Below are 8,725 nucleotides of genomic sequence, written 5' to 3'. Positions count from 1 at the left end.
CTGAACTAACCCTCTTAGCTCTAACACAAATTTATGTCTAAATGTCACATTACAAGAACCAGTCCTACATTTTTAAATATATTTTTAACTTACTGATGGATAAATGTATCTGCTTTAGTGTGTAAACATATAGCTTGTAAGTTTTTAGAATTTTACACAAATTCAAATCAAACAGAATTAATTAATTTTGAATTGAAGTATTGCTAAACTAATATGCAGGTGTAGAGTACGGAAAAAAAGCCATAAAAAATACTTGAAAATATGTACAGTGAAATCACAAGAATTTGCAAATGATGATGGGTCATGCTTTTAATTACATAACAAAGCATACACRTAAGCAGGCATAAAAGGGTTTTAATCTTGGCTGAGTGAGTCTGAGGAAATGCCATCTTGTTTTAAGTGTTCTGTAGGTCACAAACCTACTTGCTCTTTTTGCTTTTTTTTTTTTAATAATTCAGATTGTTACTGACGTCCTTTTAACAAATAACAGTTGCTATCTAATCTAAAGCTTTTCTTGAAGCAGGAAGAGTATTGTCCGTGGACTAAACAGGTATGCGACTGAAGAATTCCGAATGCTTACTAAATTTATTTGAATAACTTTGTCCCATAAATTTGGCAGCTATAGAAAGTCATAAGGTTTAATCCTCGGCTTCAATGCAGCAGTTTTCCAGTGGTGTAGCTTCATTAGAGTTGCAAGGGTGTACAGCTGGGATAACAAAGTGGTGAATCAGACCCACATGTGTTTCATATCTCCTGGGAGTTGTATATCACATGCCTTTCAGATACGGTATGTATGGACTGGCATGTAATACCTGTGTGACAGGTACTATATTATATTAGTTCATATGAATCAATATATTATCATATATGTTACCCAGGTAAAATATATACTATACAGGTTTAACCTCTCTGAAAGGGAAGGAAAAGTTCTATGAAGTTATGCAAAATTTGCTACTGGAATAAGCGGTAAGTGCTTACAGCTCTGCGTGTATTCAGGTGTTTCAGATAAGAGGCCACAGACCTGGTCCAGTTACTGGAGCTGGTTCATCTCTACAAGCACTGAGCCAACTTAACCCAGGCTGAATTTCCCTGGGTGTAGAGAAGYGAAGAGCGTTGCCTATGGAAGGCCATCACCACTTGCTAAAACATCTGATTGAGTTTTTGAGTTTGGGGGATTTTGTTTTGTTTTGTTAAAATCCCAACCAAGCTATGACCCAGCCCAAGCCTGTTTATGTTATGAGATCTGATGGGACTGTAGCACAAGACAACAAAATTTGACTAACAGCTGTAGAAAAAAACACTGCAGAGTTCTGATCTGTGTACAAGATTCACAGCATATGTTAAATAGTTATTGTGTACAATGGAATGAACTTAATTGTATTTAGCCATGCTGTAATTTACAAAGCAATTGTTAAAACATGCTGCAGGATGTCAAACTCATATTTTTAATAAGCTGGGCAAACTATCAAGTGGTCAATGTTCTTTTGCTTCAGCCTTTTTTGATTAGTTGCCTTGCGGGCGGATTTGGACAGTTATATGGAAACAATACAAGGATGAACAAAGAAGGAACTGGAGTGATAATTTGAGAGAGTAACTGGGAAATTGGTCAAAGGAGAAAAAAGCATGATGTAGATGGTTCACTGCATGTTGCTTTTTATCCTGTTCACTTAAAAACAATGTGCTGTAATTTATGAGTAGACAGTCCTAGTTAATCCTTGCTTGGTTTATGTAGATGCTTGGTTGTCCAAAAACCCTAAATCAGTTTTATAGTATGCATTACATGTACTGTTGACTGGCTGACCTGAATAAAATGAAGTTTACAAACTGGTTTTGATTAACCATGTCTGAATGTAGACATTTAGCCTATTATTAAATTTAGAAGCCATTGGTTTATATTTTGTTTTATTGCTAATCGTCTTTTACATTACTGTCAGAGTTTCCATAATGTCCAATTAAAAAACAAGCATTGCGTACAGATAAATAAAAGCTCTCCAGGCCTGTGAAAGTAGTGTAGAATGTATTTGGATAGCACCCATTCAACTACATTGTATTACTGTGGAAGAATTACTACCAGGGACAAAAGACATCGAAGTTTCTTTTCTCCACAGCAAACTGGGTGGATGGGCAGTTCAACCAATACTGCCCTACTGGCAGTGTTAGRTTTAACAACAAAAACTACTGGAAGCCCATCTCCCCTGACCATTCACTCTGATAAACTGGTCTCATACATTTTGCTATGTATCTAGTRCAGTATTTCTTTTTTAAAGCTTAGAAAAACAGGCACCGGAAAGTAGAACAGAAGATATCCCAGGCCGGGCTCTCATGACTACTGAACTCTTTGATTACACACAYATATATATACAAATAGAGCTAGATACATTGTCTCCAGGTCTGCTAATAAAATAATTAGGGCTGGCATGTGTCCAGGCATTGCCACGCGGTCATCCATGCTATTTGTCAGCATGGTTCCTGGCCTGCATTTCACCTATGCCAACAACCTTTCTTCCAGGTGATGCTTAAAGAGAGACTGAGGAATGGTGTATTCCTGATGTGCTTCTCAGAAGGCAATCTGGAGGTAGCCACGTAGATTTTGGAGTAAGAGAGTTTAGTTATGTGAGTGAAACCTGTGCCATATCGGTTGACCAGAGAATGGTTCATGGTTCATTTTAGTTTCTGCTGTAATGTAGCCATTAAAGTGCTTTCTGCAAAGAGCTATGACTGAAGCTCCTGAGGCAGATTGCCTCAGAGAAGATCCTAAAAAATCCATTTGTATTTGCCTATTTGAAAGGGAAAGCAAACTGTATGAATAGCTATTAAGCTTACTGATGCTTACAGAATGATAGCCTAACTTCCATCTGAAATTTATTGTTCCTGACTCTATGTTTTAAGAGTGACAGCTCATTAAGATATCAAGTATCTTAATACATGTTACCAGCAAAAATACAAACTGTAGATTAAAGTCTGTTTTGTGTTGAACCTGTTGGACTGAAGAACTCCACTTTAACTCCCAAGATTTACTTTGAGTATGAAAGGGCTGGGATGGATCATTCGCTAAGAGGCTGATTTCAAGGTGTCTCAAGTTGATTTCCAGCTTTTATTTCAGAGGAAATATGCAGTTGCGAGAATACCAAAACAAAACATGATGTACTAACAGTAAAGGAAACATGCAGCTGGAAGTGAGAGGGGAAGGTAATAGTACACCAATCATCTCATGCACTTTTCACATAGAATGGATGGACTAGGTGGGACTTCGTGTACCTTCTCCACAACCACTGGGTTGGCCTGGTTTCAATTCTGTGATTATGGAATAGGAGACCTATTTTTTGTGGGAAGGTGGTAAAAAAATCATTCGTTGTCTGTCTGTCCACCCACCCCCACCCCGATCTTCTGCTCACTGCAGTTTATCAGATCTTTGTAAGCATTGTGTGCTGTTCCCTTGAGACATACATAGGAATGCAGCCCTTATTGCCTCCAGCCTTCTTTCCTCCTCAGCTGAGATTCAACTTTGCATATCATAGAGTAAGTCTCTCTTAGCAAACTGTCCTTTCCAGCTTCTTGACATCCCCAAAACAAATATTTCATCTCACAAAGCAGAACGAAAGCTCACAGCAGGGGCAACAGCAACAAGTCTCTTACCTCACTGTAGCCTGGAGTCTGCAGAGCTTAAAATGTGATGAAAGTTGGGATCATAGTTCTTCACTCACAAGTCAGGAGGTGCTTACTRTTTCTGGATCACTCACACCTTTTGAGTCAAACTTCCTGCAGGAGCCAAAACATGAATACGGAAAAAAATAAAAATCCTGTTTTCCATCTGCCTATCATTAAAGTAGAGCTACTGTTACCATCTATCTTTGTTCTGTCCGTAAACCTGCTGCTTCAGTAGAGGCCATAGGGAAAGCCGAGATCTCCCATTCCTGCTTCTCCGAGGAGCAGTCAATAGTTAAGCAATCYGCCTCTGAGTAGGAAATATACTGGATGGAGAACGGACAGAGATAAATCTAGTTAGGGAAAGAATCTGTATTCCTTAGATTTTAGGAAGTTTAGGAAGAGACTAGGGAACTTATTCCTATAAAAGGGATAAAATGTGGAAGTGATAGATTCTTTTACTGTTGTAGAAGCAGATTTTCTGCCTGTTTTTTTAGTCTGATACCTTGTGGTTAGTTATGGCTACAGGAAAAGTCCTGATCTGAAGATACTAAGTGAAAAAATGATATGATYATGCTGTGTAATTTGTTCCAGTGAATATTTGTTCTCACTGTTAAAAATGAGTACTTTTTTCCTAATTTGAATTTTCTGACCTCTGCTTGAACTTACTTGTAGGTGTGTTGTTAAACAAGAGCTTATCTATTAAAAGAATTTGGGATTTCAAGTGTTCCCTTTTGACGCTGGGACTTGACAACTTTTGAAATATTAAATTTTGAGACACTAACAATGATAACTAGCAAAAKAAAAGCTATAAAATTCATAACAATAGAGTGGGATCATTCTCGTAAGTTCAGCTGTAGCTAAGTTACAGAAAAGTATTATCCATCCATATTCAAATTCACTATGTAAGTCTTAGAACAAATCCCGTTTCCATTTATGAGAGTATAGAAGCAGCAGCAGGAGAAGAAATATGACGTGACAGATTTGATTATACTGTGGTAGGCCTAGAAGTCCTAACTGCATATTCCAAAGACATGCCTACGATGGGATGATGTCAAAACACCTGGGCAAAACACTATCAGCCCATTGTCTTCTGTTTGCGTGATTCCTGTGTGGCTGTCAAACAGCCTGCGTAGTGTGTTGTTTTTAATAAAAAAAATGAGTGAAGGGAATGAAGCAACTGCAAAGCCGTTCAGTTGAAAGCAGGTCCTTCACAAATGATTGGATAATTAAAATATGAATGTAGCTAATCCATGTTGACATTTTTATAGCCTTTACATGAAACAACCTTTAAGGGTATGGTGGAGTAGAGAGATAAGATTCTATGGGAGGACCACTGGCAGTTGATCACAGAAAAAGAAGGTATCATACGAAGAAAATGCTGGTTTAAATTGAACATAAGAAAATAAACTTAATGCCTAAAAATAAACATCAATGGGAATCTCCTACATAGAAAATCACTGCTAAAGAGGTTGTATACATAATGATGAATCCATAGCAACWAATAGTAAGATATCCCAAGGATGGCTGAAATGCAGCATTGCACATCCTTAAATGACATGGAGGAGACAAATATATTCTGCCAGATATTGGGCAGATGTAGAGACAGTATATTGTCTTTGTATCGCTCATGTAGCTTCCGCACTAACACAGACACTTTTGACATCTTCACGTCTATGTTTTATAAAGCTGAAACATTTAAGAAAAAACAAAAGAGTGGTTTAAGATCTGGCAAATAAGACACCCATCTGTGTGTGTAGAGAGTAATACATTTAATTTTCCAATATTCTTCAGCGTAACAAAGAAAATGATAAAATGATACAATAGCTTGGAATTTGAAGGCCAGAAAGAATAAGATGGGAAATATGCTGCATGATTTTCACGGTAATTCAATTCACAGTGAGTGTTACACCATGGGGACTGTAACAGATCTGACATCATGTAAAATAAATAGATAATGGAAGTCTTTCTAACAGATAAACTCTACCTCCCAGTGCTAAGTTATGAGGCCTGGTAAATGTACTCTGATGTTCTAGAATTCTTGATGGAAGATATTAGGCTTGTGCAACTCAACAGAACCATTTATAATAGAAAACTTAATGCCATGCTTTAGAATATGATGGATTCATTGTCTTCAGATATTGCTCATGCTTGCAGGATGTTAAGACATTTAAATTCAACCTGAAAGTCCAAAATAGGATGGGCACGCAAATGATTTCTAATCAGTATTGTTGCATATGAGCCAGTAATGGATGGAGAACACTGTATTAGAACAGCATAAAATCTTTATCTGTAATATGAAGAACTCTATSAAAATGTAAGTGACATAACTCTCAAATTCTGGGCCTTTTTTGTCTTTGCTTGACCCCAACCATACATTAAACTAYGTCCTTGAGAATAATTTAATACACCAATAGCTTTTTTCAGCTGTCCATGACCTATTTTAGATGATGATACCTGGAATGCATAGTGCTCTCCTCACATGTTCTCATTTTACTTTCTGAAGATTGGGTCAGGCTCCCCTTCCAAMGACTAAAACATTAAAAGCAAAACAGGCCATAATCTCTCCAGGTTGAATTTGGTCTGCTAATTCATACAAGTTGTCCGGGGAATTTGGCATCAGTCACCTATACAGAATCTGTATACAGGGTATAAGAATGAAAAACAGAAGAACAGACCAGAAAAAGTTATTCTTTATAAAATGGTAATAAACTTCTGAAACTTGCTGTCCCTGGAGGCTATGGAGGCAGGCAGTATCAGCATGTTCAGAAAAGGAATTAGACAAATAAATGGATAAAAGATCTATAAAGAGGTATTAAAAGGACCAGACAGGTACGTATTCTCTAGCATCCCTTATACGATGGTTGTGAGTAATGAGAGATTTTAAGGGGAATGTGCTACAAAAAGTGACCAGGATCAAGCACTGTCACAATCATCTACTTTTCACAGACTCACGGAATYACAGAATGGTTGAGGTTGGAAGGGAGTGACCTCTGGAGATCAGCTAGTCCAACCCCCTTGCTCAAGCAAGATCACCCAGAGCATGCTAGACAGGATCGCATTCAGGCAGGTTTTGAAGATCTCCAGAGAAGGAGACTCCACAACCTCTCTGGGCAACCTGTGCTAGTTCTCTATCACTCTCACAGTGAAGAAATTCCTCCTCACATTCAAGTGGAACTTCCTGTGGTTCAATTTCTGCCCATTGCCTCTTGTTCTGTCACAYRGGRCAACTGAAAAGAGTTTGTCCCTGTCCCCTTAACACCCTCCCTTCAAGTACTTGTACACATTGGTAAGATTCCCCTCAGCCTTCTCTTCCCCAGGCTAAACAGGCCCAGCTCTGTAGAGGGTAGAGGGCATGATCACTTCCCTTGACCTGCTGGCAACACTCTTCCCAATGCACCCCAGGAGACCACTGGCTTTCTTGGCCACAAGGGCACATTGCTGGCTCATGGACAACTTGTCATCCACCAGCACTYCCAGGTCCTTCTCTGCAGAGCTGCTCTCCAGAAGGTCAGACTCCAGCTTGTACTGGTGCTTAAAGTTATTTTTCCCTAGGTGCAGGACCCTGCACTTGCCTTTGTTGAACCTCATGAGGTTCCTCTCTGCCCAGCTCTCCAGCCTGTCCAGGTCTCTCTGAATGGCAGCACAGCCCTCAGGTGTGTCAGCCACTCCTCCCAGCTTGGGATCATCTGCCAACTTGCTGAGGAGGCACTCTGTCCCCTCAGCCAGGTCACTGATGAGGAATTTGAACAAGATGGGACCCAGAACTGAGCCCTGGGGATGCCACTAGCCACAGGCCTCCAACTAGACTCCACGCCACTGATGATGACCCTCTGAGCTCTGCCTTTCAGCCAGTTCTCMATCCACCTCACTGTCCAYTCACCTAAYCCACACTTCCAGAGCTTMTCTAGGAGGATGTTATGGRAGACAGTGTCAAAAGCCTTGCTGAAGTCAAGGTACACAACGTCCACTGCTCTCCCCTCMTCTACCCCACCAGTCAATCCATCRTAGAAGGCTATCAGATTGGTTMAGCAGGATTTCCCCTTGCTGAATCCATGCTGGCTACCCCTGATCACTTTCTTCTCCTCCATATGCCTGGAGATGACATCCAGAATGAGCTGTTCCATCACCTTTCCAGGGATGGAGGTGAGGCTGACGGGCCTATAGTTGCCTGGGTCCTCCTTCTTGCCCTTCTTGAAGACTGGAGTGACATTGGCTTTCTTCCAGTCCTCAGGCACCTCTCCAGTTCTCCGTGACTTTTCAAAGATGATGGAGAGCAGTCTGRCAACAACATCYGCCAGCTCCCTCAGTACCTGTGGGTGCATCCCATCAGGGCCCATGGATTTSTGGKTGTCTGGCCTGCCCAGAAGGTCTCTAATCCTATCCTCCTCAACCAAAGGAAAGTCTTCCCTTCTCCAGACTTTCTCCCTCACATCCAGGCTGCAATGTTTCCACCTGGTTTCGAACCAGGGACCTTTYGCGTGTTAGGCGAATGTGATAACCACTACACTATGGAAACTCCCAATAAACATATATTTATTGTTTCCRGTCATCTTCATGTCCTTCATGCATTTGGACATCACTTTYGGAAGTATCTATTTGTTCCATCATCTTCATCTGAGAACTGCAGTGAGGCTGACATGGCTATAACACYGTAGATCATTCTTCTTRCCCTTACTGAAGATGGGTCAGATRCTGTGATCTCTTTCCCATCATCAGGAAACTCCTCCTATTGCMAAGATCAAGGCGCTATAAAACACAGTCAATACAAAAGTCACCTGGTRTTGAACTAATCCTGACCCCGGTGTGATTTGAACACACAACCTTCTGATCTGGAGTCAGACGCGCTCCCCTTGCGCCACGAGGTCAAGGTAAAGAGTTCAGCCCCATCCACTGGACACCTCCCCTTCAGGTACTTATACACATTGATMAGATCCCCCCTCAGTCTTCTCTTCYCCAGGCTGAAGAGGCCCAGCTCTCRCAGCCGTTCCTCAYAGGGCAGGTGCTCCAGCCCTCTGATCATCTTTGTAGCCCWACGCTGGACTCTCTCCAGTAGCTCCATGTCTCTGTTGTACTGGGT

General features: G+C 40.7%; 2 non-coding genes across 2 annotated transcripts; both read right to left on the bottom strand.

Moving 5' to 3' along the window:
- Positions 1–8,091: 8,091 nt before the first annotated feature.
- TRNAV-AAC (transfer RNA valine (anticodon AAC)) lies at positions 8,092–8,164 on the bottom strand. Its single transcript has one exon. It is a non-coding gene; the product is annotated as a tRNA-Val (tRNA).
- Positions 8,165–8,441: 277 nt separating this feature from the next.
- On the bottom strand, positions 8,442–8,513 carry TRNAW-CCA (transfer RNA tryptophan (anticodon CCA)). Its single transcript has one exon. It is a non-coding gene; the product is annotated as a tRNA-Trp (tRNA).
- Between the last annotated feature and the right edge of the window lie 212 nt (positions 8,514–8,725).

This window comes from Rhea americana, unplaced genomic scaffold (genome assembly GCF_003343005.1).
Source record: "Rhea americana isolate MKP2758 unplaced genomic scaffold, rheAme1 scaffold_63, whole genome shotgun sequence".
Classification (NCBI taxonomy): Eukaryota; Metazoa; Chordata; class Aves; order Rheiformes; family Rheidae; genus Rhea; species Rhea americana.
Note: the sequence above shows the minus strand (reverse complement) of the source record. Positions and strands in the feature narration are given on the sequence as shown.